Source organism: Salvelinus namaycush, chromosome 21 (genome assembly GCF_016432855.1).
Source record: "Salvelinus namaycush isolate Seneca chromosome 21, SaNama_1.0, whole genome shotgun sequence".
Taxonomy (NCBI): Eukaryota; Metazoa; Chordata; class Actinopteri; order Salmoniformes; family Salmonidae; genus Salvelinus; species Salvelinus namaycush.
Genome location: NC_052327.1, coordinates 30189591 through 30215156, shown reverse-complemented (window position 1 = coordinate 30215156; position 25566 = coordinate 30189591). Strand labels below are relative to the sequence as shown.

The 25566-nt window shown below is 43.5% G+C and overlaps 1 protein-coding gene across 1 annotated transcript in view; it reads right to left on the bottom strand.

Annotated features, from left to right (window-relative positions):
* sema4ba (sema domain, immunoglobulin domain (Ig), transmembrane domain (TM) and short cytoplasmic domain, (semaphorin) 4Ba) overlaps window positions 1-25566 on the bottom strand; it is an 88410-nt gene that overhangs the window by 49851 nt on the left and 12993 nt on the right. The gene's annotated exons all lie outside the window — the stretch shown is intronic.

The following is a 25566-nucleotide window of genomic DNA, read 5'->3' as shown; positions in this document are numbered from 1 at the left end:
AAGCTCCGAAAAGTGGTATCACCATACGTATTAGTGCTGGTTGTTTGCCTGAGTGGTGCATAAGTGGTGTGTTCTTGCATGGAGCCCCAGACCGAGGGTGATTGACCGTCATCTTGAACTTCTTCCATTTTCTAATAATTGCGCCAACAGTTGTTGCCTTCTCACCAAGCTGCTTGCCTATTGTCCTGTAGCCCATCCCAGCCTTGTGCAGGTCTACAATTTTATCCCTGATGTCCTTACACAGCTCTCTGGTCTTGGCCATTGTGGAGAGGTTGGAGTCTGTTTGATTGAGTGTGTGGACAGGTGTCTTTTATACAGGTAACGAGTTCAAACAGGTGCAGTTAATACAGGTAATGAGTGGAGAACAGGAGGGCTTCTTAAAGAAAAACTAACAGGTCTGTGAGAGCCAGAATTCTTACTGGTTGGTAGGTGATCAAATACTTATGTCATGCAATAAAATGCAAATTAATTACTTACAAATCATACAATGTGAGATTCCGTCTCTCACAGTTGAAGTGTACCTATGATACGAATTACAGACCTCTGCATGCTTTGTAAGTAGGAAAACCTTCAAAATCAGCAGTGTATCCAATACTTGTTCTCCCCACTGTAAATGCATGCATTTTTGGCCTTTCAGCTAATTGAAATACTGTAGAATTTCATTCATTCCTATGGAGGACTGTTTCTTCTAGGGAGTGCCAATATGGCCATCCGGTGGCTTCAAAGCCTCTCATTGGTGTCACGTGTGCTCCCTCTCCCCCCTCTAGGTCACCAGGCTGCTCATTATGGCGCACACTTGTCACCATCGTTACGTGCACCTGCGTGTCATCAGACTCACCTGGACTCCATCACTGCCCTGATTACCTTCCCTATATATGTCACTCCCTTTGGTTCCTTCTTTAGGCGTCATTGTTTCTGTTTCATGTCTGTGTGCTGTTCGAGCTTCTTGTTTTGCATTATGTTCCGTTTATTTATTAAAACACTCCCTGAACTTGCTTCCTGACTCTCAGCGCACATTGTTACAATTGGCCAATACATAGCATCAGCAATCCAGGGTTTACATACAGTACATCTTTGGTGGACACGGACTACCTTGGATGCCCACAGCTTGTCAATATGATATATGAAATCATCAAGAAAAAACCCACAAAGCAGCTGTTTAAGAGCATTATAAAAGTAAAAGTGAACCACTGAAATTGAGAGTGTGGCAAAGGGCAAGGCCTCTACGGTAACAGAATGTAATGTGAACAGTATCCCAATTATGTCTAGGCCTACACAGCAGCACACTGGAGTGGTCTCCATTACAGCTCCGTAGCCACAAGGGCCAGCCCTTTAAATACTACCAATACTCTAGGAGATTGAGTTACACTTGAGGTCGGCCAGTCAATATAAAAAATGAGTAAAGTTATTTTTGGTTTATATTCAAGATTCCCAGTCAATAATGTACCTGATGCCAGTATAAGGCCCAAGCATCTGTCTATGTGGAACAGGTGAATGGCAGTCAGAGGCAGAATACAGATTCAGAGACTAAGCTCAATCAAGCGGGAAATAGAAAATGGGGTTATTCTACTGCACACCTGTGATCACGCACTTGAGATTCCCACAGGGGAATCTTTTGCTTGAATCTCAAAGAACATTTATTTTGGAATAGGACTGACACCACGACTATAACTACAGCGAATTAAGCTATGAAGTTATTTTCTGCATGTGGCATTTGTCATCGTCTTTATGTTAAACTGCGGTCATTAAAGTTGTGGAGAGGTTTTGTTTACAAGTGGTACTGAATAACAGATGATCAAAATGTATCAAATGTCAGAAAGCCCCTCAGGTTAAGAATGTCTCACCACCACCTGGGAGCCGCAGAGCACCTCATTGACTATACAATGAATTAATAAGGAGCATCTGGATGAGACAGGATACATGTTTTACTCCAGGTGTCAACACTGCGGAAGGTGTCCCGTTTCCTGTTTTAAATGTATGTCTATTTTACTACCCAACTAAATCACTCAACTGTAAAAATGCAAATATATACGCATTTTCAAAACTCCAACCCAGCTATATTTCTCTCTAACCCCTTGTAGAATCCTAATTTTATAAAACTGGTCGATAAAAAAAATAGACCATTGAGTCTATTGCTCGCTTTGAAGACAATACAGTGCCATTGACACGGCCCACTACCAAAACCTGTGGGCTCTCCTTCACCGCAGCCAATGTGAGTAAAATATTTAAACGTGTTAACCCTCGCAAGGCATCCCTAGCCTCGTCCTCAGAGCATGCGCAGACCAGCTGGCTGGTGTGTTTACGGACATATTCAATCAATCCCTATCCCTGTCTGCTGTTCCCACATGCTTCAAGAGGGGCACCATTGTTCCTGTTCCCAAGAAAGCTAAGGTAACTGAGCTAAACGACTATCGCCCCGTAGCACTCACTCCGTCATCATGAAGTGCTTTGAGAGACTAGTCAAGGGTCATATCACCTCCACCTTACCTGACACCCTAGACCCACTCCAATTTGCTTACCGCCCCAATAGGTCCACAGATGATGCAATCACACTGCACACTGCCCTAATCCATCCATCAATCCATCCATTGATTACAGCTCAGCATTTAACACCATAGTACCCTCCAAACTAGTCATTAAGCTCGAGACCCTAGGTCTCGACCCCGCCCGTGCAACTGGGTCCTGGACTTTGACGGGCCGCCCCCAGGTGGTGAGGGTAGGGAACAACATCTCCACCCCGCTGATCCTCAACACTGGGGTCCCACAAGGGTGCGTTCTCAGCCCTCTCCTGTACTCCCTGTTCACCAATGTCTGCGTGGCCATGCACGCCTCCAACTCAATCATCAAGTTTGTAGACGACACTACAGTGGTAGGTTTGATTACCAACAATGACGAGACGGCCTACAGGGAGGAGGTAAGGGCCCTCGGAGTGTGGTGTCAGGGAAATAACCTCACACTCAACATCAACAAAACAAAGGAGATGATTGTGGACTTCAGGAAACAGCAGAGGGAGCACCCTTCTATCCACATCGACGGGACAGTAGTGGAGAAGGTGGAACGTTTGAAGTTCCTCGGCGTACACATCATGGACAAACTGAAATGGTCCACCCACACAGACAGCATGGTGAAAAAGGCGCAACAGTGCCTCTTCAACCTTAGGAGGCTGAAGAAATTTGGCTTGTCACCAAAAACACTCACAAACTTTTACAGATGCACAATCGAGAGCATCCTGTCGGGCTGTATCACCGCTTGGTACGGCAACTGCTCCGCCCACAACCGTAAGGCTCTCCAGAGAGTAGTGAGGTCTGCACAACGCATCACCGGGGGCAAACTACCTGCCCTCCAGGACACCTACACCACCTGATGTCACAGGAAGGCCAAAAAGATAATCAAGGACAACAGTCACCCAAGCCACTGCACCCCGCTATCATCCAGAAGGCGAGATCAGTACAGGTGCATCAAAGCTGGGACCAAGAGACTGAAAAACAGCTTCTATCTCAAGGCCATCAGACATGTTAAACAGCCATCACTAACATTGAGTGGCTGCTGCCAACATACTGACTCAAATCTCTAGCCACTTTAATAATTAAAAATTGGATGTAATAAATGTATCACTATTCACTTTAAACAATGCCACTTTATATAATGTTTACATACCCTACATTACTCATCTCATATGTATATACTGTACTCTATACCATCTACTGCATCTTGCCTATGCTGCATGGCCATCGCTCATCTATATATTTATATGTACATATTCTTATTCATTCCTTTACACTTGTGTGTATAAGGTAGTTGTTGTGAAATTGTTAGATTACTTGTTAGATATTACTGCACGGTCGGAACTAGAAGCGCAAGCATTTTGCTACACTCGCATTAACATCTGCTAACCATGTGTATGTGACCAATAGCATTTGATTTGATTTGAAATTCTAAAGAGCCAAAAAAGAGAAGCGTCAGAGAGTTGTGAAGGTCTGCTTGGGTACACTGTAACTGTAGCTCCTGCCAAGTGCCCCTGTCCTTTGTGTGGACTGTTGCGTGCTATAGACAGGGCCATGGTGAGGGCCACATCAGCAGGGGAGGCAGCGGCAAGCATCATTAGCCTTCTTTGTGAGAAGCAAATTGGAGTCAAGTCCATCTGACCAATGAGCAGCTGCTGCTCCACTAATCCTTCTGTTGTGTGACAGGCAGAAGTAGAGACCTACACTACACAACTGGCCCACATGTATCAGTCGGAGTTTTGCTGAGGCACGCCAACAGTTGAACTTTATGGTAGTAAGTCCTCTCTGACAGCATAGAGATTGCAACTCTGTACTTCTCTCTCCAGTATGGTTTGAATATACTGAATTATCTCATCATCTCTTTCACAGAAAACACCATACAATTTGCTCTGGTCAAGATACCACGGACCATAGCAAACACATATGATACTTCTGAATAAAGGATTTCTGCTGTTTCTTTTTGACCCCCTTTTCATTCAGATACAATCAGGTTGGAGCAAACCTTTCTGCTACTGTAGCAAATTTCAAGGTTGTGGAAAAGAGCTGCGAGTTAGTTTCCCATTTAGGTTGGAATAACATATTTGGCCTGTCTCCTTTTGACACAATGTAGGGAAAATAATATATCTTAGCGGAAACGAAAACAGAAGTCAAAAACATTCACACACTTCACTTTCCAAACGGAACAAAAACAGACATTCATTCTCCTTCCTCTCTATGCAGATGATGCCATGGTTCATTGTTGAGGTGGTAAGTGAGCAGGTCTACATTTTCTACTAGGCTACAAGTTTTCCAAGGCATAAAGATGCTTTCCTTCCAATTCATCACCAGCCTATCATCTGCACAGAGATGATAAACGTTTTAGCTTGCTACATTACATGCTGACCACACCGCTCTAGCGTTGCAAAATAAATGTACACATACATGTTATTCAATCATTTCACCCACACTGCTCGCGTGCGTCTGCATAGCCAGGCGCTAAAATAGAACTTGGTTCTATTTGTGCCGCTTGACCCGCTGCAAGTCCTGCCTCTCCCATCTCCTCATTGGTTTTTAGGAGCATATATCCACATGGATGATTGAAAGACGAACTGAGGTTCACACTCCAGTCCAGTTGGTAGTGGTAATGCACCTTGAAGTTGGTTGCCAACTGCCATATAAAGTCCAAAGAAGAAGAAGAATCCTGAAGGAGAGATTACTAGAAATGAACTCAGTTGACCCTTTTATCTGTGTATTAATTGTTGGCGTACAGGACCTTGTGCATTTCTGGTAAAATAACAACCTAGGACAAATTAGCTAGCAACAGCAAGCTAGCTAGCTAAATTGCCATGAATGTTTGATGCTTTTCGATCTGTCCCCAAATGAATATAGTTAGTTCAGAGTTCGTTTTGATATTTCAACCTGCATGTCCTGATCGCGTCTGGAGTGGGGGGACAAAATCAACCTTCGCGCGAGGGGTCTGGATGTTAGGTTAGATACATGTTAGGTTAGATACACACAGACCGCATGTGAGAGGAATGTAGACAACACAATGAGGAAAGAGAGGGATAGAGACAGTTCGTGAATGTATGCCTTATCTACTTGGAAGAACTAGTAAAATGATTTAGTCAGACAGCTCTAGATGCATACTAGTAACACTAAAGACAGTACAGTATGGGGAGCACAGCGATAACTTTGCCTGGCTGGCTGGCTGCTACTGCCTGATCAGAGATGAAATGATGACTTTAAGGAATAAAAAATTATTAAATTATAAAATCATTTTTAAATGTAATACACAATAAATATGTTTTTTCTTTCATAGTAATTTCCTATTTTTCTATTGATGTTTACCCAATGTGGATCTGAAAGAGACATTGGAAAATGTTGGCAATTTAATGTTCACTATTTTTGGCTTCGGAATTTTTGCATATGTGAAAACAAAAAAAATCTAAACCGAAAAATAGAAAACGGGATATGTTTTTTACAATTATAGAACGGAAACCGAACCGACTTCAAAAAACACTAATCGCTCAGCACTACAATGGATTCATTGGGTGAGGAGGTGACCCATTAAACTAACTGGATTTTCCCAGTCAATCTACTGGCCTTCCTAGTTACATTCAGTCACTCTACTGGCCTTCCTAGCAACTGCCAGAGTCACTCTACTGGCCTTTCTAGTTACTGCCAGAATCACTCTACTGGCCTTCCTAGTTACTGCCAAAGTCACTCTACTGGCCTTCCTAGTTACGTTCAGAGTCACTCTACTGGCCTTCCTAGTTTACTGCCAGAGTCACTCTACTGGCCTTCCTAGTTACTGCCAGAGTCACTCTACTGGCCTTCCTAGTTACTGCCAGAGTCACTCTACTGGCCTTCCTAGTTACTGCCGGAGTCACTCTACTGGTCTTCTTAGTTACTGCCAGAGTCACTCTACTGGCCTTCCTAGTTACTGCCAGAGTCACTCTACTGGCCTTCAAAGTTACTGCCAGAGTCACTTTACTGGCCTTCCAACATGGTCTCAGAGAATTTTGGTTAGGCGAAGGGTTAGCTAACATACTAAGTCATTGCAAAGTAGCTAAAAAGTAGTAATGATTTGCAAAGTCGCTAGTTAGCACCCTCCTTCTGTTATTGCCTTAAAGCTGTGACCAAATGCATATATAAATGTGAGTTATAGATCTGTCATTCTCATTGAAAGCAAGTCTAAGCAACGGTAGATCTGTTCTATATGCGCTATTTCTATGCTTCTATGCAGCTTCTATGCTGCTTTTGATTTAGCGTCTTTTACTTTCAGTTTTGAACAGCAGCTTCAAACAGCTGAAAATACAATATTTTTGGTTATGGAAATTATATTTCACAGCGGTTTAAATGGTTCAAAGATTCTCTACATTATATTTGCTTGTTTTGTCACAAACGCAATTTAGGTGAAAAATTGCAACCAGGAAATGGCGGGATGATTTCTGCATAGTGCATCTTTATGTAACCTTCTGTCTTATGTAACCATACCAAATGTAACATATCATACTAATTTGAATGTCCCAGATTTACATTTACTATGTTACGTCTAGTCTTGGAGACCAAGCTGGGCCTTCCTAGTTACTGCCAGAGTCACTCTACTGGCCTTCCTTCCCCTGCCCAGTTACTGCCATAGTCCTATACTGGGAGAAACCAAAGCATGTGAGAACTGATTCATTCACAAGGCTGAGATAAAAATAAAACCAAGGCCCATAGCAGCAATCCAATAGGGATGAGTGCTTATAGGGAGACTCAGCTGCATCATACAGTGACGTGCCACTGTGCCAGGGAGCCACCATGGAGTTCTTAATGGAATTGTTTACGGAAACATAATTTTTCCATTGTACAGGGAGCTGGAGAAGTGGTTGAATGACAGGAGTTTATTCAAGGCAGAGCAAAGTCTTGAGGTAATCTAGACACATTAACTCAACATTAAAAGGGTAGAGCTATGACAAGTTCAGAGCAGGATAAACTGCTGCAATGTTATCTTTCCCACACTGATTTTTTTTGCATAGAGGGGTCTGACGTAAAAGAGGTATAATTCCCAATACTCGGAATCAGTCATATCCTGCAATACAGTTCCTGTTGTAAACCCTGGTGTACTGTATATCACTGTATTGCAAAGTCAGTCAAAGGATAGTTCTAGATATAAACGTGTGGGACTCATAAATAGTGGTGCTTGTAGTCCTACTAGTTAAACAGGTGCTATGTCTATCAGGTTTGCAATTCGAGCAGCACGGGAGGGGTCAAGGCTTCCTGAATTCCACTGTGGTACTTTTGACTGGAAAAGTGTTGACTGATATAAATAGCTATGGTCCCCCTTGGTATGCCCATCATCTATACACACACACACCTGTAAACACAGGCACTGGCCACCTGCGTCACACACAAACTGGACACCATCTGGGCAGTCTGGGTCACATGCTCCCAGATGTGTCCTTCAGCCTGTGTTGGCCCCTCCAGTACTCTGCTCTAGTAAAGCAGGTTCAGATGAGATGTGTTAAGGAGCAGATGTGATGTGTGAAGTGGAGGAGGTGATGTGTGACAGGGATGATGTGATGTGTGACGGGGATGATGTGATGTGTGACGGGGAGGATGTGTCATCTGTCAAGAGGGGCTTAAATGGAAGATCGGGACGCAGACACATACTATGGACCCTGGGCCTGACGCATTGGCCATCAGGCTAGGAGGCCAGGGGAGCAGTGTTGACACAGTCCTACAGCAACACTCATAGGTTATTTCTCAACCAGTCACACAGATCTAAAGATACCACAGCTGAGGGAGATAAGGAGTTGCAGAAGCACTTCCGAGCATAGCTGCAGAGCGCCATTATCGGAGCCATAGTAACTAAATGACAAAGCAATTTAGGAATTTCAACAGAGAGGGAGATATCATCACATTATACTCTGGAGACAACTTCCATTCCACTGCAGCACGTCATCGTTGCTGTTGAGATGACCCTCTATAGTTTCGTTAGTGAATGGGAACTCTGCAGCCAGCCAGTCTGTGTGATGAGGTGACCGAGGGGCCTGGAAAGGCCACATCTCTCTGCCCATTTCAATGTCTACTCCCCATGCCCAGCTTAGCGTAGTTAATGGTTCATTCCATTAATTAATATAAATATGCTATTTCAAAGACCTTTAAATGCCTAATTAAAATCTTAATAAACTCTTGATCAGAGATGGGGACATTCTGAACTTCAGGTTTTTGGGAGTGTAAGATTCATCAAGCTGTCTACGACACCGTCTTTGTAAGGTTCTGTATTTATTTTCTTAGTCAACCTTGTGTTCTGTTTCTTTGTGTTAACTACTTGGTCACAATCCCGGATCCGGGAGCACCCTCATCAGTAAAAAAGCTGACTAGCATAGCCTAGCATAGCGCCACAAGTAAATACTAGCATCTAAATATCATTAAATCACAAGTCCAAGACACCAGATGAAAGATACACATCTTGTGAATCCAGCCATCATTTCTGATTTTTAAAATGTTTTACAGGGAAGACACAATATGTATTTCTATTAGCTAACCACGATAGCAAAAGACACAACTTTTTTTTCCACCATTTTTTCCCTGCATAGGTAGCTATCACAAATTCGACCAAATAAAGATATAAATAGTCACTAACCAAGAAACAACTTCATCAGATGACAGTCTGATAACATATTTATTGTATAGCATATGTTTTGTTCGAAAAATTTGCATATTTCAGGTATAAATCATAGTTTTACATTGCAGCCACCATCACAACTCTCACCAAAGCAACTAGAATAACTACAGAGACCAACGTGAATTACCTAAATACTCATCATAAAACATTTATGAAAAATACACAGCGTACAGCAAATGAAAGACAAAGATCTTGTGAATCCAGCCAATATTTCAGATTTTTTAAGTGTTTTACAGCGAAAACACAATATAGCATTATATTAGCTTACTACAATAGCCAACCACACAACAGCATTGATTCAAGCCAACAATAGCAATAACGAATAAACCAGCAAAAGATATTAATTTTTTCACTAACCTTCTCAAACTTCTTCAGATGACAGTCCTATAACATCATATTACACAATACATATAGAGTTTGTTCAAAAATGTGCATATTTAGCGGCACAAATCGTGGTTATACAATGAGAATAGTAGCCAAGCTGCCAACAAAATGTCGGGAGAAATCTTGGGAGAGGCACCTAATCTAATCAGTAACTAATCATAAACTTGACTAAAAAATACAGGTTGGACAGCAAATGAAAGATACATTAGTTTTTAATTAATTTCACCTGTTAGTTACTCACCTGGTCTCATCAGCTCCTTATTTAGTTCAGTTCATGCAGTTTGTGCCTTTGTGAGGTATTGCTCGTTTTGACTCTACTAAGCCTTTTCCTAGCTCGTTTGTGAGAACCAGTTGTAGCCTTCAGTCCTAGTTTTGTTTCACCTGCCTGTTTGCTTAGGTGTGTATGACCATTGCCTGCCTGTGACCACGATTCCTGCCTTCTGCGAAGCTGCACGTGAATCTACACCTTTTTCTCCCTGAGTATTCATTACAGTATACCTCACCTAAAAATGGAATGGATTCAGCGGAGCTACAGCGGCGCCTAACCCAGCAAGAGGAGCGTATGGAGGAAATCTGCCATCTTCTCCGCCAGCCTATCCCTACTCCTCCGATGCCAGGTATCGCAACCCATAGCCCTCCTTTCTTATGCATGCCTGGAAAATATGACGGTTCACCTGGGAAATGTCAGGGATTTCTGATACAATGCAGCAAATACATTGAGCACAACCCCACTAACTTCGCCACAGACAAGAGCAGGGTGGATTTTGTTGTCTCTACTCGCAGGCAAAACCCTGGATTGGGCCACCGCCATATGGACTGCCAACAGCACAGAACTCGGATCTGAGACCCATTTTCACACCCTGGAATGACTCGGTCACTCTCCTTCCGGTCGTCCTATAGGAGACCTCCTCATAGACCTTCAACAAAGATGCAATTCAGCTGCTGAGTATGCCCTCGAGTTCCGCACCATGGCTGCAGGGAGTGGATGTAGTGAGGCTGCTTTACTTACCGTCTACTGACGAGGGCTCAACAGGGAACTTCAGGCGGAGCTGGCCTGTAGAGGTGACCTTCAGGATTTAAATCAATACATTCGTATGTCCATCTCCATCGACCACCTCATCGCCGACCGCCGAAGAACTCTGACACCCAGGAACACCAAACCTTCTCTTTCCATGATCCCGTCCGAGTTTTTCAGAGCCCATGCAGTTGGGCCATGCTCCTCTCCCGTGTATCGAACGTCAAAGGCGGATCCAAGAAGGGCTCTGCCTATACTGTGGAGGGAAAGATCATCTACTCAGCCATTGCCCTGTTCGCCCCCACGGAGAGATAAGGGTCCCTCCGCTGCCATGCAGGTAGGAGTGTCCTTATTTCTAAATATATCCCAGAAGCAGTTCTCCATCCCAGTATTGATAACCGTGAAGGGGGTTACTAAGTACGTAGAGGGCTTGATAGATTCAGGAGCAGCAGGTAATTTTATAGATCACCAGCTAGTACAAGAGCTTGACATTGATCTAACACCTGGCACCCCTCCCTTAAGGATTAACACCCTGGACGGGCAGCCATTGGGCACGGGCTTCATCACGCACCTGACACAGAGCGTCACCATCCAGATTGGAGTCTTCCGCACCGAAACCATGGAACTCTCATCCCCTAAACAGCCACTCATCCTCGGACACCCCTGGCTTTGTTGTCATGACCCTACCATCTCGTGGCGACAAGGTGAACTACTGTCCTGGTCTTCTAACTGCTTCTCCAGTTGTCTCAGCCTACCCTGCAGAGCCACCACCATTGAGGCCTCTGCACAGCATACCATCTGAATACACCCAGTACAGCAAAATCAAGGCCTCCACTCTGCCACCACATCACCCAGAGGACTGTGCTATTGACTTACTCCCTGGAGTGTCCCCACCGAAGGGCTGTGTTTACCCCCCATCTATTCCGGAAAATGAAGCAAGAGAGAACTACATTGATGAATCGCTCAAATGGTTTAATTCGTCCTTCCTCTTCCCCGGCTGTCTCCAACTTCTTCTTCTTTGGAAAAAATGATGGTGGTCTCCGTCCATGTATTGATTACCCTTCCCCAAATGACGTCACGGTCAAGAACCGTTTCTCTCCTCTGATCCCAGCGACCCTTGAGCAAGTGGGCCGCGCCAGCATCTATACAAAACTCGACCTGTAAAGTGCATATAATCTTGTCCATATACATGAAGGCGGCGAATGGAAGACTGCCTTTATCACCGCACGAGGGCACAATGAATCATGCCTTACTAATGCCCCTGCCGTCTTCCAATCCTTTATGAACAAGGTTTTCCAGGATATGATCAACCGCTTTCTCATCGTCTACATTGATGACATCCTGATTTACTCCCTGAAGGAACACGTGCAAAAGGTTCTTAAACGGCTCCTTGACCATAACCTTTATGTGAAGACTGAAAAGAGCACCTTCCATGCAACCTCGGTAAACTTCCTCGGTTTCGTACTGACACCTGGAGGGGTCAGCATGGATGAGAACAAAGTCACCGCCGTCAGTAACTAGCGCAAACCCACCACCGTTAAGGAACTCCAACATTTCATTGGGTTCTCCAACTACTGCTGCATGATTACTTTCAACAACTTGAATTGCTGCTTCAGCTCTGGTCCTTCGCCAACCAGATCCGACCCTTCCTTTCAACCTGGAGGTGGATGCCTCCAAAGTAGGAGCCATACTCTCTCAGCGGGTGGGAACACCTCCCAAATCACATCCCTGTGCCTTCTTCTCCAGGAAGTTATTCTTCGCTGAGAGGCATTACAATGTGGGGAACAGAACTCCTCGCCATCAAGCTGGCCCTTGAGGAGTGGCGCCACTGGTTGGAGGGCACACAACATCCCACAGATTATTGTAATCTGGATTATATCAGAGGGGCCAAGAGGTTAAACTCCAGACAAGCCCGCTGGGCTCTTGTTCACACGCTTCCATTTTCATGTTACTTACATCCCTGAAAAGAAAAACGTAAATGCTGCCGCTCTCCCCCGCCAGTTTGACCTTTCGACCAGTAACTCAGACCCTACACCCATTCTTCTTTCCTCTTGCCTTATGGAACCGGTACAGTGGGAGGTTCACTCTGCCTACAAGAAGCCCTATCCTCAGACCCGGCTCCTCCTAAGACACCAGCTGGGAAGAGTTACGTACCAGCAGCTGTTAGACCCCAAATGATGCAATGGTGTCACACATCCTTGGGGTCAGGGCATTACACGAACCACTGAACTTCTAGCCCGTAAATTCTGGTGGTCCTCACTGGCATCCGACGTAAGGGATTACGTACTCTCCTGTCCAGTCTGCGCCCAAACCAAAAGCCCAAACCAAAAGCCCAAAAGACCTTCTGGTAAGCTTCAACCTTTGCCAAATCCTCACAGACCCTGGTCCCACCATAGCTGTTGACTTCATCACAGACCTTCCTGAATCCTCTGGCAACACCCCCATCCTTGTCATAGTAGACCGTTTTTCAAAAATGTGTCATCTGGTTCCTCTTCCCAATTTACCTAACGCCATGGAATTGGCTGAGTGTATGTTCCAGCAGGTGTTCTGTCTGTATGGGATTCCGGAAGACATCGTCTCTGACCGCGGGCCCGAGTTTGTCTCCCGGGGGTGGCGAGCATTCTGTGACCGACTGGGGGTAGCCCTCAGCCTCTCCTCTGGGTACCATCCCCAGACCAACGGGCAGACAGAACGCCTGAAACAAGAAATAGGGAAGTACCTCCGCCAACAATGTTCTGCCTCTACACACCACTGGAGTCGGTATATGGCCTGGGCCGAATACGCTCAGAACTCCCTCATGCATTCATCCTTCTGCATTACTCCATTTCAGTGTGTCCTTGGTTACCAACCCCCCATGTTTCCCTGGGAGGCGGAGCCTGGTACTGTCCAGCTGTCGACGGCTGGTTTCGTAAGGTTCTGTATTTATTTTCTTAGTCAAACTTGTGTTCTGTGTTCTTGAATGTAGCCCTGTCTTTCAGGTGCAATAAATACCTTCTGCACTCTGTGTGTGAATCTATACTTTTTTTCCCTCCCTGAGTATTCAATAGTCTTACCACAGGAACTCAGTAGCTGATCATTTCATCACTGCTGACTGGATGAAATGCCTACTTTGTTAGTAGGATATCAGATGCTATCTGTGAGCTCAGCTCATTGATATATTATTGTAATATGTGGATGAGAATATTTAATCACCTCTGTCTTAAATAAACCAGCTCTGGTATTCCATTTCCCATCTGTGGTAAATATCCATAACAGATGTGGAGCCAGCAGAAGCACCTAGCTGGCTGATGAAATGTAAAGTAGCTGTCTCTGTCTGTAGCCAGCCCAGGCCTGCGATCACTATCAGGGCTGTACCTATTGCATTAATACCCTACTGTAATGTGGGGGAAGGAACTAGAACTCATCTACCTGAAAGAGGAGAGCAGTATGGCAGACTGCTTCCCCCTTTAAGGGAGAAAGTATCTAATGTGCTGCATGCCGACGCCATCTTCGTGACATTCACAACGCCAATGTTTAGGCATATTCCTTGTGTGAGTTATGACAATCATATCACTAGATCTTAGGAGTAATTTTTGGTCAGTTCTGACTAGAAAAATAACCTAGTTTATATTCAACATCCGGGGGGAAAAAAAGAAGAAAAAAAACTATTCCATTGATGTTTGGTCAATTTTGTGAGGTGTGAGCTGTGCTGGCCTAACTGAGTGAGAGAGCTGGCACTCAGCCTCCCTCCTCCTTGCAGCCAGGACTTTTTCCGGGCACTGGGGCCAAATCTCCCTGTCAAAACACATCAGTCAGGGTCTAAACCAGGCGTACTAAAGCCTCTAGTGTGTTGTCATGAAGAAAGTTTCATAAGATGGTGAATGCAGATGGATTGAGGAAAACTTAAAGTCAAGAGTCCTTTTCTCTATTCGTTCTTCAACTACTCTTGATGTACTCCACTGTAAGCTGATCTACTTTTAGGAGGCCCCTGTTGCTTCAGTTGACGTCACCTGATTATTTCCCACAGTATGTGTTGCTCTTGTCACTCATTGTCTTGTGCATAGGAACACCTCTACTTCCTCCTCACTATATCACATGATATACTGAACAAAAATCTAAAACGTAAAGTGTTGGTTAAATGAGCTGAAATAAAAGATCCCAGAAATGTTCAATTTCTCTCATTTTGTGAACAAATTTGTTTGCATATCTCTTTTGCCAAGATAATCCCTCCAACTGACAGGTGTGGCATATCAAGAAGCTGATTAAACAGCATGATCCTTACACAGATACGCCTTGTGCTGGGGACAAAAGGCCACTCTAAAATGTGCAGCTTTGTCACACAACTCAATGCCACAGATGTCTCAAGGTTTGAGGGAGCTTGCAATTGGTATGCAGACTGCAAGAATGTCCACCAGAGCTGCTACCAGATCATTCAATGTTAATTTATCTACCATAAGCCACCTTCAACGTCATTTTAGAGAATTTGGCAGTATGTCCAACCGGCCTCACAATTGCAGAACCCCACCAGCCTAGACCCTCCACATCCGGCTTCTTCAGCTGCGGGATCATCTGAGACCAGCCACCCGGACAGCTGATGAAACTGTTGGTTTGCACAACCGAAGAATTGCTGCACAAACTGTCAGAAACCATCTCAGGGAACCTCATTTGCTTTCTTGTCGTTCTCACCAGGATCTTGACCTAACTGCAGTCCGGCTTAATAACTGACTTCAGTGGGCAAATGCTCACCTTCAATGTCTGGAGAACACTGGAGAAGTGTGCTCTTCACGGATGAGTCCTGGTTTCAATAATACCGGGTAGATGGTGGACAGCGTGTATGGCGTTGTGTGGTTTGCTGATGTCAACGTTATGAGCAGTGCCCCATGGTGACGGTGGGGTTATGGTATGGGCAATCATATGCTACGGACAATGAACACAATTGCATTTTATCGAAATTTGAATGTACAGAGATACCGTGACGAGATCCTGAGGCCCATTGTCGTGCCATTAATCTGCCGCCATCGCCTCATGTTTCAGCATGATAATGCATGTCACAAGGATCTGTACACAATTCCTGGAACCTGACAATGTCCTAGTTCTTCCATGGCCTGCATACTCAAAGGACAAGTCACCCATTGAGCATGTTTAGGATGCTCTGGATCGACGTGTACGACACCGTGTTCCAGTTCCTGACAATATCCAGCAACTTCGCACAGCCATTGAAGAGGAGTGGGACAACATTCCACAGGCCACAATCAACAGCCGGATCATCTCTATGCGAAGGAGATGTTTTGCGCTGCATGAGCCAAATGGTGGTCACACCAGATACTGCCTGGTTTTCTGATCCACGCCCCTACTTTTTTTTTGTTATTTGACCAACAGATGCATGTCTGTATTCCCAGTCATGTGAAATCCATAGATTAGGACCTAATGTATTTATTTAATTTGACTGATTTCCTTATATGAACTGTAACTCAGTCAAATCTTTGAAACTGTTGCATGTTTCGTTTATATTTTTTGTTCAGTGTATATGGGACTACTGGCTATCCCATGGTGTGAGAGGAACAGTCCGGTAGGCTTTCCGGAAGGTGGTTCTGAGAGCACATAGGGGGCTGATAATCATTGTAAAGATTCTCCTGGGTGTTTAGGATGCACTGTGAGTTTAACATGGGAACACTGCCTTCTTCAAAATCCATCCACAAAAGATAAACCAGTGCAGGGCTCTTCAGGAACAAATTAGATTCCTCATTTAAATACCCAACACTTGAGGGATTACATGCTCTATCCACAGATCTGACTATTATAATGCATGGCAGAGTTGTTATTGTTGTCTTAGCTGTGTATGGTTAGTAGGACCCCCTGAGAAAGCTGAAATAAAATGCTTACCATACGTAATTGCCTGGGTAAATATTTCATGCTGACATTTGCTTTGATACACAATGCAAGGAGAATACGATTATACTGTTTACAACTTCACTAATGCAGGGGGACTGTATAATAGGAATCAGAGAAATGAATGAATGGTTGAGAGGAGTTGTTCAGAACCAGACACAGGAGACTATGTGGTGACCTAGAAAACCAGCCTTGGTTGCCATCTGACTTCTATGAAATGAAATACTTTAGTGTTTAGCCTATAGCCTACTCTTAATGCATGCATTGCAAATCATGTTCTCTTCTCTCCAACACTATCAAAGACGCTACTGATTGGGCTCCAACTGGTTCCTATTTAACTGATTCTACTTTCCAAATATATGCAAAATCAACCATTATGATCTTTGTCTTGTGTGCTGATCATAGTATATTCAACTAAATTAAAGCCTGCAGGTTCTATTCCACCTCTATACTGTGTCTATCATAAGTACTGGATTTATTCACATGTTATTGTGTTACAAAGTGGGATTTAATTGTCATTTTTAGTCAACAATCTCCAACATATACTCTGTAATGTCTGTGGTAGATTTTTATGATTCATGAAAAGTAAAACACTAATATATCTTTATTAGATGCGTATTCACCCCCGTGAGTCAAAACATGTTAGAAAGACCTTTGGCAGCGATTACAGCTGTGAGTCTTCTTGGGTAAGGCTCACCTGTATTGTGCAATATTTGCCCATTTATTCTTTTCAAATTCTTCAATGTCTGTCATGGTGTTGGGGATCATGGCTGGACAACAATTTTCAAATCTTGCCATAGATTTTCAAGCAGATTTAAGTCGAAACTAACTTAGTCACTCAGGAACATTCCCTGTCTTCTCGGTAAGCAACTCCAATGAAGATTTAGTCTTGTGTTGTAGGCATTACAGAGGGTCGAGCTACCTGCCATCCAGGAACTCTATGCCAGGTGGTGTCAGAGGAAGGCCCTAAACATGTTCTAAGACTCAAGTCACCCAAGTCATAGACTGTTCTCTCTGCTACAGCACGGCAAGTGGTACCGACGCACCAAGTCTGGAACCAACAGGACACTGAACATGTTCTACCCCCAAGCTATAAGACTGCTAAATAGTTAGTTAAATAGTTAACCAATAGCTACCTGAAATATCTGCATTGACCCTTTTGCACTAAGCTCTTTTGACTCATCACATACGCTGCTGTTATTGTTTATTATCTATCACGTTGCCTAGTCACTTTATCCCTACCTATATGTACATTCGGAAAGTATTCAGACCCCTTGACTTTTTCCACATTTTGTTATGTTACAGCCTTATTCTAAAATGTATTAAATATGTTTTTTCCCTTACCAATCCACACAATACCTCAATGCCAAAGAGAAAACAGGTTTTTAAGAAATGTTTGCAAATGTGTACATACAAAAAAAACAAATACCTTATTTACATAAGTATACAGACACTTTGCTATGAGACTCAAAATTGAGCTCAGGTGCATCCTGTTTCCATTGATCATTCTTGAGATATTTCTACAACTTGATTGGAGTCCACCTGTGGTAAATTCAATTGATTAGACATGGTTTGGAAAGGCACACACCTGGCTATATAAGATCCCACAGTTGACAGTGCATGTCAAAGCAAAAACCAAGCCATGAGGTCAAAGTAATTGTACGTAGAGCTCGGAGACAGGACTGTGACGAGGCACAGATCTGGGGAAGGTAACCAAAACATTTCTGCAGCATTGTCCCCAAGAACACAGTGGCCTCCATAATTCTTAAACGGAAGAAGCTTGGAACCGCCAAGATTCTTCCTAAAGCTGGTCGCCCGGCCAAACTGAGCAATCAGGGGAGAAGCGCGTTGGTGAGGGAGGTGACCAAGAACCCAATGGTTACTCTGACAGAGGACCAGAGTTCCTCTGTGGAGATGGGAGAACCTTCCAGAAGGAGAACCATCTCTGCAGCACTCCACCAATCAGGCCTTCATGGTAGAGTGGCCAGACTGAAGCCAATCCTCAGTAAAAGTGAAATGACAGCCCGCTTGGAGTCAAATCAAATCAAAGTTTATTTGTCACGTGTGCCGAATACAACAGGTGTAGACGTTACGGTGAAATGCTTACTTACAGGCTCTAACCAATAGTGCAAAAAAGGTTTAGGTGAACAAAAGTTAAGTAAATAAATAAAAACAACAGTAAAAAGACAGTGAAAAATAACAGTAGCGAGGCTATATACAGTAGCGAGGCTATAAAAGTAGCGAGGCTACATACAGACACCGGTTAGTCAGGCTGATTGAGGTAGTATGTACATGTAGATATGGTTAAAGTGACTATGCATATATGAGGAACAGAGAGTAGCAGTAGCATAAAAGAGGGGTTGGCGGGTGGTGGGTGGCGGGACACAATGCAGATAGCCCGGTTAGCCAATGTGCCGGAGCACTGGTTGGTCGGGCCAACTGAGGTAGTATGTACATGAATGTATAGATAAAGTGACGATGCATATATGATAAACAGAGAGCAGCAGCAGCGTAAAAGAGGGGTTGGGGGGGGGCACACAATGCAAATAGTCCGGGTAGCCATTTGATTACCTGTTCAGGAGTCTTATGGCTTGGGGGTAAAAACTGTTGAGAAGCATTTTGAACCTAGACTTGGCACTCCGGTACCGCTTGCCATGCAGTAGTAGAGAGAACAGTCTATGACTGGGGTGGCTGGGGTCTTTGACAATTTTTAGGGCCTTCCTCTGACACCGCCTGGTGTAGAGGTCCTGGATGGCTGGCAGCTTTGCCCCAGTGATGTACTGGGCCGTACGCACTACCCTCTGTAGTGCCTTGCGGTCGGAGGCCGAGCAATTGCCGTACCATGCAGTGATGCAACCAGTCAGGATGCTCTCGATGTTGCAGCTGGAGAACCTTTTGAGGATCTCAGGACCATGCCAAATCTTTTTAGCTTCCTGAGGGGGAAAAGGCTTTGTCGTGCCCTCTTCACGACTGTCTTGGTGTGTTTGGACCATTCTAGTTTGTTGTTGATGTGGACACCAAGGAAGTTGAAGCTCTCAACCTCTCAACCAACAGGCACATAAAGGACTCTCAGACCATGAGAAACAAGATTCTCTGATCTGATGAAACCAAGATTGAACTCTTCGCCCTGAATGTTTGCGTCACATCAGGAGGAAACCTGGCACCATCTCTATGGTGAAGCATAATGGTGGCAGCATCATGCTGTGGGGATGTTTTTAATGGCAGGGACTGGGAGACTAGTCAGGATCGAGGGAAAGATGATCAGAGCAAAGTACAGAGAGTTCCTTGATGAAAACCTGCTCCAGAGCGCTCAGGACCTCAGACTGGGGCAAAGGTTCACCTTCCAACAGGACAACGACCCTAAGCACACAGCCAAGACAAGACAGGAGTGGCTTTGGGACAAGTCTCTGAATGTCCTTGAGAGGCCCAGCCAGAGCCGGGACTTGAACCCAATGAACATCTCTGGAGAGACCTGTGCAACAACGCTCCCCAACCAACCTGACAGAGCTTGAGAGGATCTGCAGAGAACAATGGGAGAAACTCCACAAAGTGTGCAAAGCTTGTAGTGTCATACCCAAAAAGACTCGAGGCTGTAATCGCTGCCAAAGGTTCTTCAACAAAGTACTGAGTAAAGGGTCTGATACTTATGCAAATGTCTAATCTTTTTTTTTTTTTTTGCTTTTCCATTATTGGGTATTGTGTGTAAATTGATGAGGGAAAAAAACGAATTAATCCAATTTAGAACAAGCCTGTAACGTAACAAAACTGAAAAAGTCATGGGGTATGAATACTTTCTGAATGCACTGTATCTACCTCAATACATTACATTTACATTTACATTTAAGTCATTTAGCAGACGCTCTTATCCAGAGCGACTTACAAGTACATACATTCATACTTTTTTTGTACAATACCTTCTATCCCTGCACATCGACTCGGTACTGGTAACCAGTGTATATAGCCAAGTTATCGTTACTCATTGTGTATTTATAACTTTTGTTATTATTTTTCTATTTATTCGTTGTGTTTATATTTATATATTTTTTCTACTATTTCTCTTTTTATTTTTTTGCATTGTTGGTAAGGGCCCGTAAGTAAACATTTTACTGTTAGTCTACACCTGTTGTTTACAAAGCATGTGACAAATACAATTTGATTTATTGTCATGCTGAAAGGTTAATTAGTCTCCCAGTGTCTTGTGTAAAGCAGACTGAAGCAGGTTTTCCTCTAGGATTTTGCCTGTGCTTAGCTTCATCCCGTTTCTTTTTATCCTGAAAAACTCCAGTCTTTGCCGATGTGAAGTATACCCAAACCATGATGCAACCACCCCCGTGCTTGAAAGTAAGGAGGAATTTACTCAGTGATGTGTTGTGTTCGATTTGCCCCAAACATAAGGCTTTGCATTTAGGCCAAAAAGTGTATTCCTTTGCAATGTTTTTTGTCACTATTATTTTAGTGCAGCCTTTCTTAAAGTATGGGTCGCGACCGACGCGGACCTGATAATGGTGGGTCGTGATGTGTCAGAGTAAATATATAATTATTTCATTCATTACTGGAATTGATTTGGTCAAGTGTGCTCTCTGCTTAGCAGCGGTCTCTGCTCAGTTTGGCAGGTGCGTGAGTGTGAGAGGGAGATGCCCATGTGCTTCGCGGTTTACCTGATATTTTTTCTGCAGTTTTCTTGAAGATTACTCCGCGATGCAGCGCTGTCGTTCAGCAGCAGATGATGCGCTGTCTGCCACTGACTTGTCATTCCCACTCGCCATCACTCACAGCTGTCATCAAATGGATTCATGCTAGTCACAAGTTCTGACTGAGCTCAATTGTCATGAAACGCATATACAGCGATGAGTTTCTCTTTCATAGAAACTTATAACGAGGAGCGCCCACAATGTGTTTTGTGCGGGGAAGTGCTTAGTAATGAAATGACAGGTCCTGACCAAACATCCACAGCATGATGGTAAACCCAGGAAGTTCTTTCAGAACAGGGCAGAATGCTTCAGGAAACAGTGCTTCGACAGTGAAAAAGTAAGTCAGCTAGCAAGGTATTGTTGTCATTGTATAACAGGTGATGAAAAGCATAAATAAGGGAGTACTAACTATCTCTCATAGTAGTAGATGTGAGTTTCTCTTTCAAACAATCCACTGGCCTTGTACACAGCTAATAGCTATCATTTGCCAAAGCAAGCTAGCTACTGATAGTGCAACCTTAGTAACAGTACAGTCGTGGCCTAAAGTTTTGAGAATGAAACAAATATTAATTTCCACAAAGTTTGCTGCTTCAGTGTCTTTAGATATTTTTGTCAGATGTTACTATGGAATACTGAAGTATAATTACAAGCATTTCATAAGTGTCAAAGGCTTTAATTGACAATTACATGAAGAGTCAATATTTGCAGTGTTGACCCTTCTTTTTCAAGACCTCTGCAATCCGCCCTGACATGCTGTCAATTAACTTCTGGGCCACATCCTGACTGATGGAAGCCAATTATTGCATAATCAATGCTTGGAGTTTGTCAGAATTTGTGTGATTTTGTTTGTCCACCCGCCTCTTGAGGATTGACCACAAGTTCTCAATGGGATTAAGGTCTGGGGAGTTTCCTGGCCATGGACACAAAATATCGATGTTTTGTTCCCCGAGCCACTTAGTTATCACTTTTGCCTTATGGCAAGGTGCCCCATCATGCTGGAAAATGCATTGTTCGTCACCAAACTGTTCCTGTACCTGTTGCTCTCAGAGGATGTGTTGGTACCATTCTTTATTCATGGCTGTGTTATTAGGCAAAATTGTGAGTGAGCCCACTCCCTTGGCTGAGAAGCAACCCCACACATGAATGGTCTCAGGATGCTTTACTGTTGGCATGACACAGGACTGATGGTAGCGCTCACCTTGTCTTCACCGAACAAGCTTTTTTCCGGATGCCCCAAACAATCGGAAAGGGGATTCATCAGAGAAAATGAATTTACCCCAGTCCTCAGCAGTCTAATCCCTGTACCTTTTGCAGAATATCAGTCTGTCCCTGATGTTTTTCCCAGAGAGAAGTGGCTTCTTTGCTGCCCTTCTTGACACCAGGCCATCCTCCAAAAGTCTTCGCCTCACTGTGCGTGCAGATGCACTCAAACCTGCCTGCTGCCAGAGCAAGCTCTGTACTGGTGGTGCCCCGATCCCGCAGCTGAATCAACTTTAGGAGACGGTGCTGGTGCTTGCTGGACTTTCTTGGGCGCCCTGAAGCCTTCTTCACAACAATTGAACCGCTCTCCTTGAAGTTCTTGATGATCTGATAAATGGTTGATTTAGGTGCAATCTTACTGGCAGCAATATCCTTGCCTGTGAAGCCCTTTTTGTGCAAAGCAATGATGACGCCACGTGTTTCCTTGCAGGTAACCATGGTTGACAGAGGAAGAATAATGATTCCAAGCACCACCCTCCTTTTGAAGCTTCCAGTCTGTTATTCAAACTCAATCAGCATGACAGAGTGATCTCCAGCCTTGTCCTTGTCAACACTCACGCCTGTGTTAACGAGAGAATCACTGACATGATGTCAGCTGGTCCTTTTGTGACAGGGCTGAAATGCAGTGAAATGTTTTTGGGGGATTCAGTTCATTTGCATGGCAAAGAGGGACTTTGCAATTCATTGCAATTCATCTGATCACTCTTCATAACATTCTGGAGTATATGCAAATTCCCATCATACAAACTGAGGCAGCAGACTTTGTGAAAATTTATATTTGTGTCATTCTCAAAACTTTTGGCCACGACTGTACAAATGAAGATGAAAAATGATCAGGCCTACTGTACATCTTACTGTAGAAATTATTGTTGAAAAGTGGTCTAGGTTGGAACTGTTGCTGTTAAAATACAATAATATTTTTTATTCTTAAATGGAATAAACTGATTGAAGCAAGATGCTTTTTGAGGCAAACACACTCACACAGTTCTGGGTTGTTCATCTACAGCAGGAAGCTGTCTCCTGCCTGACTGAAAAAGCAGTAGATGTTCTGGTCCAGTTTGGCACTACATATCTATGCGAGTCAAAGATCTCAACTCTGACATACTTAAAAAACAAGTACAGAAACAGTTAAGGCTGAGCATGACCTCAGTGTTGTACTGTCAACAGAGCCCAGAATAGACCTGCTCTCATTAGGACTGTGTGTCTGTGTGTTTTCTGGTCTACATCTGTGTGATGTGATCAATCAGTTTATTCCAGTTCGGAATGAAAATGATTTATTGTATTTTAACAGCAACAGTTCCAACCTAAACAGATATGTAAGAGTGTTTTTAATGGGGGAAAATAAACATTAATATATATTTACATGGATATTTAATTTCATTGTTATTTGTTTTTGTCTATAATTGTCACATTCGTCGTATGAATCGGACCAAGGCGCAGCGTTGTATGCGTACATTCTATATTTATTAGAAGAATGAACACTGAACAAACTAACAAAACAACAAAACGAACCGTGAAGCTAATATGAATAGTGCAGCCAGGCAACTAAACATAGAACAAGAACCCACAAACACAAAAGGGAAAATGGCTACCTAAATATGATCCCCAATCAGAGACAACGATAAACAGCTGCCTCTGATTGGGAACCATATCAGGCCACCATAGACATACAAATTACCTAGACCTACAAAACCCCTAGACATATAAAAACCCTAGACAATACAAAAACTAGCATACCCACCCTCGTCATACCCTGACCTAACCAAAATATAAAGAAAACAGAGATATCTAAGGTCAGAGCGTGACAATAATGCATTTGTTTTAGGCATAAGGGCAAGGAAATGTACCAATATTTATGTATAGTTGCATATTTTCCTAAACTTGGGTCCCAGGAAAACACAGATTTTCTCATTTGGGTTCCAGGCTGAAAAAGTTTAAGAACCCCTGCTTTAGTGCCTTGTTACATACAGGATGAATGTTTTGTTGTATTTTGATTCTGTATATTTCTATTCTTCGTTTCACTCTGTCATTTAGGTCATTATTGTGGAGTCACTACAACGACGTTGATTCATCCTCAGTTTTCCCCCATCACAGCCATTGAACTCTGTAGCTGGCCTCATGGTGACATCCCTGAGCAATTTCCTTCCTGTCCTGCAGCTCAGTTCAGAACGACGACTGCATCTTTGATGTGTCTAGGTGATTTAATACATAATCCACAGCAGAATTATTAACTTGATCATGCTTAACGAGATATTCAATGTCTGATTTGTTATTGTTACCAATCTACAATCCCTACCCTTCTCCATGATGCTTTCGAAAAGCTCCCTGGTTTTGTAGTTGTGTCTGTGCTTGAAATGAAATACTTGACTGAGGGACCTTACAGATGTTGTGTGTATGGGGAACAGCGGAAGGGTTAGTCATTAAAAAATCATGTCAACCACTATTATTTCACACTGAGTGAGTCCATGTAACTTATTATGAGATTTGTTAAGCCAAATTTTCCTCCTGAACTATTTTAGGCTTGCTTAAACAAAAAGGCTGAATACTTATGCAACAACTATATTTTTGTTATTTTATTGGTATTATTCTGTAAAAAATATATATAATTTTCTTTGCACTTTGACAATATGGAGTATCTGTATTGTGTAAACCAATGACACCAAATCAAAATTCTCTCTCTTTCAATCCCACTTTGTAACGCAACAAAATGTGAAAAAATCAAAAGGGGGGTGAATACCCACTGGACATCCTTATCAACAGCCATTAGAGAGGATCTGTTGAGCCTCCTGGCTCACAGCACTCACAGAGCTGTTCTACATGCAGTCAGAGCAATTATCATCCCAAATGTGTTGCACAAGTACTGCTGGGACAATCAGGAGATACAGTAATGTATGCTGGGGTGGGTATATGCTAAACCCAGGCCAGTCCTCCCTTCTCTCCCCTCTCACTCTACTATTGATTTGCCCTTGGAGCAGGGTTTTGTGTGTGCTGAATGGGGACAGAGACTGGCTAGCTAATTATGTGGACACCCAGTAATGAGATGCACATGCAGCCCTGACAGTGGGATGATATGCAGTCTTCTCCATGACACATACAGACAAAGGGCCTGCAGGATGACTCACAGGGGGGCTGCTGTATTCATTACAGCCTAAAGGAGACCCTCATATGATCACAGTCACACCAGCCTGACAG